General features: G+C 54.2%; 1 protein-coding gene across 1 annotated transcript in view; it reads right to left on the bottom strand.

The window, feature by feature from the left end:
* Window positions 1-981: 981 nt before the first annotated feature.
* TMEM177 (transmembrane protein 177) overlaps window positions 982-6,205 on the bottom strand; it is a 20,161-nt gene continuing 14,937 nt past the window's right edge. Inside the window, exon 3 of the mRNA XM_024759176.1 lies at window positions 982-1,042. The gene's annotated coding sequence lies outside the window, so the exon portion shown is untranslated. The remainder of the gene's footprint in view (window positions 1,043-6,205) is intronic.

The following is a 6,205-nucleotide window of genomic DNA, read 5'->3' as shown; positions in this document are numbered from 1 at the left end:
ACATCCTGGGGAAAATGCAAATAGTGTACGTGGAAGGAAAATACATAAATTTGTTCATCACCCAACAGAAAACAGAACTCTGAGGGGATAGGTGTGGCACACACACCCTAAGGTGACCCCCAGTGAATCACACCCTGGGTGCGGGCGGAACCTGGGACTTGCCTTTAACCAACAGGATATGGCAAAAGCGATGGGCTGTCAGTCCTCTGATAAATTACATCATACGGCAGAGTGATCATACATGTGTGTGTGTACACGACACACACAGACTCACACACACACACACACACACACAGTCACAGCTCTGAGCAGGCTGGAGTGAGAGAGAGATTCCTTCGTGGTGACTCTGAGGAAGGAAGCTGCCATGTGGTGAGAGGGCCACTTGGCAAGGGAGTGTGGGCGGCTTCCAGGAGCCGAGAGGATCGCGCGCTGCCAGCCAGCGTGAGAACAAGGACCTTAGTCCTGCAGCTAAGCAGATGGGCTCTGCCAGCAACCAGAATGAGCCTGCAAGGCACTGAGGCCAGTGGACAGCTCGGGCCGAGGCTCTGAGGCCAGCCCTGGTCAAGTGTCCAGGTAGGAGTGCAGCCCCTCCTGCACCTTGATCACAGCCTGCGAGTCCCTGAGCAGCAGACTCAGCTGGGCAGCGCCCAGAAGTCCGAGATAATAAATCCATGACGTCCCAGGCCACCGCCTGAGGAAATTCCTTACGCAGCAGTAAAAGCTGGCACAGTGGCCTAGAGAATGAAGACCCTCCTGTGAAACAGAGGCGGCTCCACAGTGCTGCTGGGACCCAGCCTGGGGAGGGCGGATCTGGGCACAGCATCCATCTGTTCACCACCGACTTGTCAACAGCTTATTAGGGGCCACTGCTACGTGCCAGCCGTAGGTCACGGCACGAAGCGTTGCCTCTCACACCCCATCTCTTCTTCACCACGCAGCTGCTGCAGTAAGTCCGCTCCAGACAAGGCAGCCGAGTCCCCACTGTGACCTGACACAGGGCCGGACGCTTCACAGCACAGACTCGTCAACCATCACAGTGACCCTGGAGGCAGGGGTTTATATCATCACTGCACAGAGTTACATAACGTCACATAGCGGTACCGCTGGGATTCTAAGAAGTTAAGTCAGTCCCTCCCATTCTAAGTGGGGTTAGAATATCGTGTTGGGAAAAATCAGGTCATCTGAGCTCACGTGGCCCCCTCCTCTTCTCAGAGGCTCATTCTTAAAAGAGTTAAAATATTATGCATTAAAAGTTACAATCTAGTAGTAACTTATGGCAGTTTAAAAATGGAATGGGGACTTCCCTGGTGGTGCAGTGGTTAAGAATCCGCCTGCCAACGCAGGGGACACGGGTTTGAGCCCTGGTCTGGGAAGATCCCACATGCCACGGAGCAACTAAGCCCGTGAGCCACAACTACTGAGCCTGCGAACCACAACTACTGAGCCCGCGTGCCACAAGTACTGAGCCTGCGTGCCTGGAGCCTGTGCTCCACAACAAGAGAAGCCACCGCAATGAGAAACCCATGCACTGCAATGAAGAGTAGCCCCCGCTCGTCACTAGAGAAAGCCCACGCACAGCAACAAAGACCCAAGGCAGCCATAAATAAATAAATAAACTTTAAAAAATAAAAATGGAATACATATCTAGTGTGCCTTTTTCACTTTTCCTTTGTCAGCATCTTCTTCCCTTCCATAAAGGCATGATTAGAATGTTCCTTCAAACGCTTTCTAAATTTGAATCTGGTGTCGACATTCCTGTTGACTGCATTCTGCTGCATGGCTGTGAGGGTGCAGTGAAATGATGTAGATGAAGCACCAGGCCTTTTTTTCCTGTACAAAGCTTTGTATTCTTCTCTCTACACTTAACATGTGTGTCACTCAGAGCCCTGGCAGGAAAAGCATTTGCTCTGATGGTTCAAACGGAGAGCCGCTTAGTGAAGGACGACTTGCAGAGACATGGACAAGTTTACCTCCTCCGTTTTAAGGGAACAAACGGAGGATGTTGAGGCACCCAGGAGCTTTCCAGAGCAGGGAGCTCTTACCACCCTCAGGGCCAAAAGGGCAAGAGAAGAAAATGGAGGTATCAGAGTCCATAGAGGGTGCAGACTTAGAGGGGTTGCCCAGAGGGAGCTGTAGTCCTGGAGGCATCTGAGGCAAGGAGAGAGTGGAGAAGACCCTGCCCAGCCTCTCTCCTCCCACGCCTCCCTCTGGTGTGTCTGACTTGCAGCCAGAAGCAAAGGGAACTGGGATGAAGCAGTGCACTGGGGTGCAGGGCAGAGCAGAAACGGATTCTGGAAAGACACGTGGAGAATTAGCATATGATATTATGAGCATATCCTATGTCATTAGAGATTTCTTGAAGACAGTGCTCTTATAGTTGATTTACAATGTTGTGTTAGTTTCAGGAGTGCAGCAAAGTGATTCAGATATATATATATATTCTTTTTCATATTCTTTTCCATTATGGTTTATTACAGGATATTTTATATAGTTCCCTGTGCTACACAGTAGGTCCTTGTTGTTTATCTATTTTATATATAGTAGTTTGCATCAGCTAATCTCGAACTACTAATTTATCCCTCCTCCACCCCCTTTCCCCTTTGGTAACCATTAATTTGTTTTCTATGTCTCTGAGTCTGTTTCTGTTTATTTTAAAAATAAATTTATTTATTTAATTTATTTATTTTGGCTGCATTGGGTCTTCGTTGCTGCGCGCGGGCTTTCTCTAGTTGCGGCGAGCGGGCTTCTCACTGCAGTGGCTTCTCTTGTTGTGGAGCATGGGTTCTGGAGCACAGGCTCAGTAGTTGTGGCTTGCAGGCTTAGTTGCTCCGTGGCATGTGGGATCTTCCCGGACAAGGGATTGAACCCATGTCCCCTGCATTGGCAGGCAGATTCTTAACCGCTGCACAACCAGGGAAGCCCTCTGTTTCTTAAATAAGTTCATTTGTGTCACAGTTTAGATTCCACATATAAGTGATATCGTTTGATATTTGTCTTTCTCTGACTTCACTTAGTATGAGAATCTCTAGGTCCATGCATGTTGCTGCAAATGGCATTATTTCATTCCTTTGTATGGCCAATATTCCATTGTACATATGAACAACATCTTTACCCATTCATCTGTCGACGGACACTTAGTTGCTTCCACGGAAGACGGTTCTCAATGGCTAAGGGTTATTTCATCATTTGGTCAGTCTATGACTTACTAGTAGTAGCAGCAGCAGCAGTAGTATTAGAAGATACTTAGATCGGTCTCTGCTCAATTACTGCAACCAGCATCTTTGCCCGGAATTATTTTTCTACAACTGCCATGTTAAGTGACTCAGTTCATGGAGGTCTCTCCACAGTCTGCAGGCTTGGAGAGTCCAGGTGAGAACACTCCCCAGCCATCCCGGGATCCCTGGAAACCACTCTGGGTCATCACCTCTTACCTTTCTAATTACGAGTCAGGAGGAGGCTTGGGCGGCCCCTGAAGGAACTGTTCTTCAGAAAACGCAGGGCTGGATTCAGCGCTGGGGGAGGGCGGGGGGGATGCCTTGGGGTGGGCCCTCGAAGACTATTAAATGCCAGGAGACTCAGCATCCTGGCTTCCACCCACCCGGCTGCTCCCGGGGGCTCCTGGGCCCCGGGCTGTGGCGAGCTTGCGCCCCCTGCCGGCCAGCCAGGCATCTGCGAGAAACGTTGCCAGCGCTGGTCCTGCAGGCGCCAAGCACCAGCCACCTTGAGCACAGTCCCTGGCATGAGCGCGGGCTCTGGAACTAGCCCCCTGAAGAGCTCCCACAGGGCTCTGAGCACCTGAGGGATGCTTGGATTCACAGCCCTGGGGACGAGAACTGTCTTGGTTAGAGCAGGATCTCTTGGACACTGGTGGAAATGTAAATGTGCATACGTATCAAGAACCTTCAAAATGTTTTCAATACTAATTAATTAATTAACTTGGTTGTACCGGGTCTTAGTTGTGGCTCACTGGCTCCTCAGTTGTGGCATACGAACTCTTAGTTGTGGCATGCATGGGGGATCTAGTTCCCTGAGCAGGGATCGAACCCTGGCCCCCTGCACTGGGATCGCGAGTCTTAACCACTGCGCCACCAGGTTCTTCAAGTCCCAAGAACCTTCAATTTTTGATCCAGCCTCACCTCCTGCAGGAAGCCTTCCATGTCCACATACCCCCAACACCCCAGTGTAATCTATGCCCCTTTTCCCTGCAGCGTTTTTGCTTGTCTCTGACCCAGATCAAGAAGAGTAAATTTATTTTGCTCTGTTTTTGAACTCCAATTTCACCAAGTATTTGTAGCAACCTGATTTCCATCATTTCAGGGTTTCTCTCTGCCCTCTCCCTGGGATTATGTCCTCGAGGCAGCTAGAGGGAAGAGGGAATGCTCATGAAGCCAAGACAGATGGTGTGCAGCCACCGGGCCGCCTCCTGTCATCTGTCCTTGCCCAGGAGAGCAGGGCTAAAGGCTGCAGAGGAAACGCCTGCAGGTGAGGAAGACAGCCCGGGGTTACACGGAGCTGGTGACCTAGGCAGGCGGCGGACGGAGCAGGGGCGGAAGCCCTCCACCCCTCCAAGTCTGTGGTTTCCCTGGCTTGCGGCAGTTCCGTTCAAGCGCAAGCTGGGTGAGACGGGCACCCCTGGGGGCCGCGCCTTTGGATGTCCCCAAGGTGCACCGGGCGCTCAGCACCGGCCTGCAGGTGGCCGCTTCAGGCCACAGGCAACCGTGGGGAGTTTCGTCCAGGCAGGCTGCTTCCCTGGCCAAAGACAGCTGACTCCAAGTGCAGAGCGCAGAGCAACGAAGGCGCCCCGGCGAGGGGGGGCGCTGAGCTTCGCCCCCCTCGGCTCTCACGGTATCTCCCATTCCTGCTGCCCCAGGCGTGCCAGGCTCGCCCCTGTCCCCGGGCCTTGGCCCGGCCCCTACCTCTGCTGGAACGCCCCCCACCCCCGTGTCCACTTGGCTCCCTCACACAGTTCAGCTCTGCCCCAAGGTCCCCTCCTCCGTGCGGGCCTCTCTCGGCTCCTCTCACCCCCGAGCCGGCACCTCTGCCTCCTTGTCCCACAGCAGCCCTGCGCGTGGTCTCGCAGGCTCCACGACGGCCTGTTCCTTGCTTACTGTCTGTGCCCCTCAGGGAATATAAAGGCAGGGCTGTTTCTCCATCGCCATGGTTGCAGGGCCCAGAACACAACCTGGTGCATAGTCAGGGCTCGAGAATTGTGTGCTGATGGATGGAGGGTCGGGCTACCCCCGTGGTCACCGTGAGGCGGGTGACAATACTGGCAACTGACGGTTCCCCGGGTTAGTCCTAGGACACACAGGGCTCTCAGCAACGAACTCAGCCGCTGTCCACCCAGCCCCAGCTCCCAGGGCACAGCCCCTCGGGTCGGATCTCGCCTCTGGGCCCTGGGATTTCCAAACACGCCCCATCCAGGCTGCCCGGCTCCTGCATGTACTTGCTGCCTGCCTCCTCGGCTGGGCCCTGGAGGGTGCTCTGTGGACCTGGGCGTGAGGTGGTGCAGGCCTGGGCCAGCCCTGACTCAGGGCACCGTCTTGTCTGGCAAGTCCTGCTGTCCTAGGTCCCAGGCCAGGCTGGGGCACGGTAAGAGGGGTGTGGCTGCAGAGCTCCCATCCCCAGAAACCAGGGCGATGAAGCTCCGCCAGGTCCAAGGCTGGCTGGGGACTCAAAAAACGTGTGTGGCCCAAGGCTACCGGCCCTTCTGTTACACCCCATGTGAACGCTGTAGAACCACTCTCTTCTCAGGTAAACAGGCTGACTGTACAATTTACTCATGACAGTGTGTGAAGTTCAAAACACGTGAAAGTGTTTGTAAGCTGATGACTGCATCTTACGAACCTGGACTTTTCCCCAGAGCCATGCACTGCGACGGTACCCAGGGGTGCTCAGTAAATGCTTTGGGGTGTGGTGGCCCTCAGGCCCACAGGGGGTCCTCCCCTCTTGGGGCTTCCTCTGGCCTCTCCACTCTTGCCCACCCCCGCTCCCACCTAGAGCCTGCCAGGTGCTCAGCCAGGTGGCCGAGAGGCAGGAAGGCTCGCCCCGCTCGCCAGGCGCCAGGCGTTCACAGCCCAGTTGGGACAGACTGACAAGGGACCAGACGGGGTGCGGTGTGAAGAGTGCAGTGGAACGTGCCAGGCTGCCATGGGAACGGGGCGGGGGTGGTGCTCGAACCGCGTGCAGGAAGACAGCCCCTCAA

Source organism: Neophocaena asiaeorientalis, unplaced genomic scaffold, assembly GCF_003031525.2.
Source record: "Neophocaena asiaeorientalis asiaeorientalis breed wild unplaced genomic scaffold, Neophocaena_asiaeorientalis_V1.1 scaffold593, whole genome shotgun sequence".
In the NCBI taxonomy this organism is placed as follows: domain Eukaryota; kingdom Metazoa; phylum Chordata; class Mammalia; order Artiodactyla; family Phocoenidae; genus Neophocaena; species Neophocaena asiaeorientalis.
This window is presented reverse-complemented; position numbering and strand designations above follow the sequence as displayed.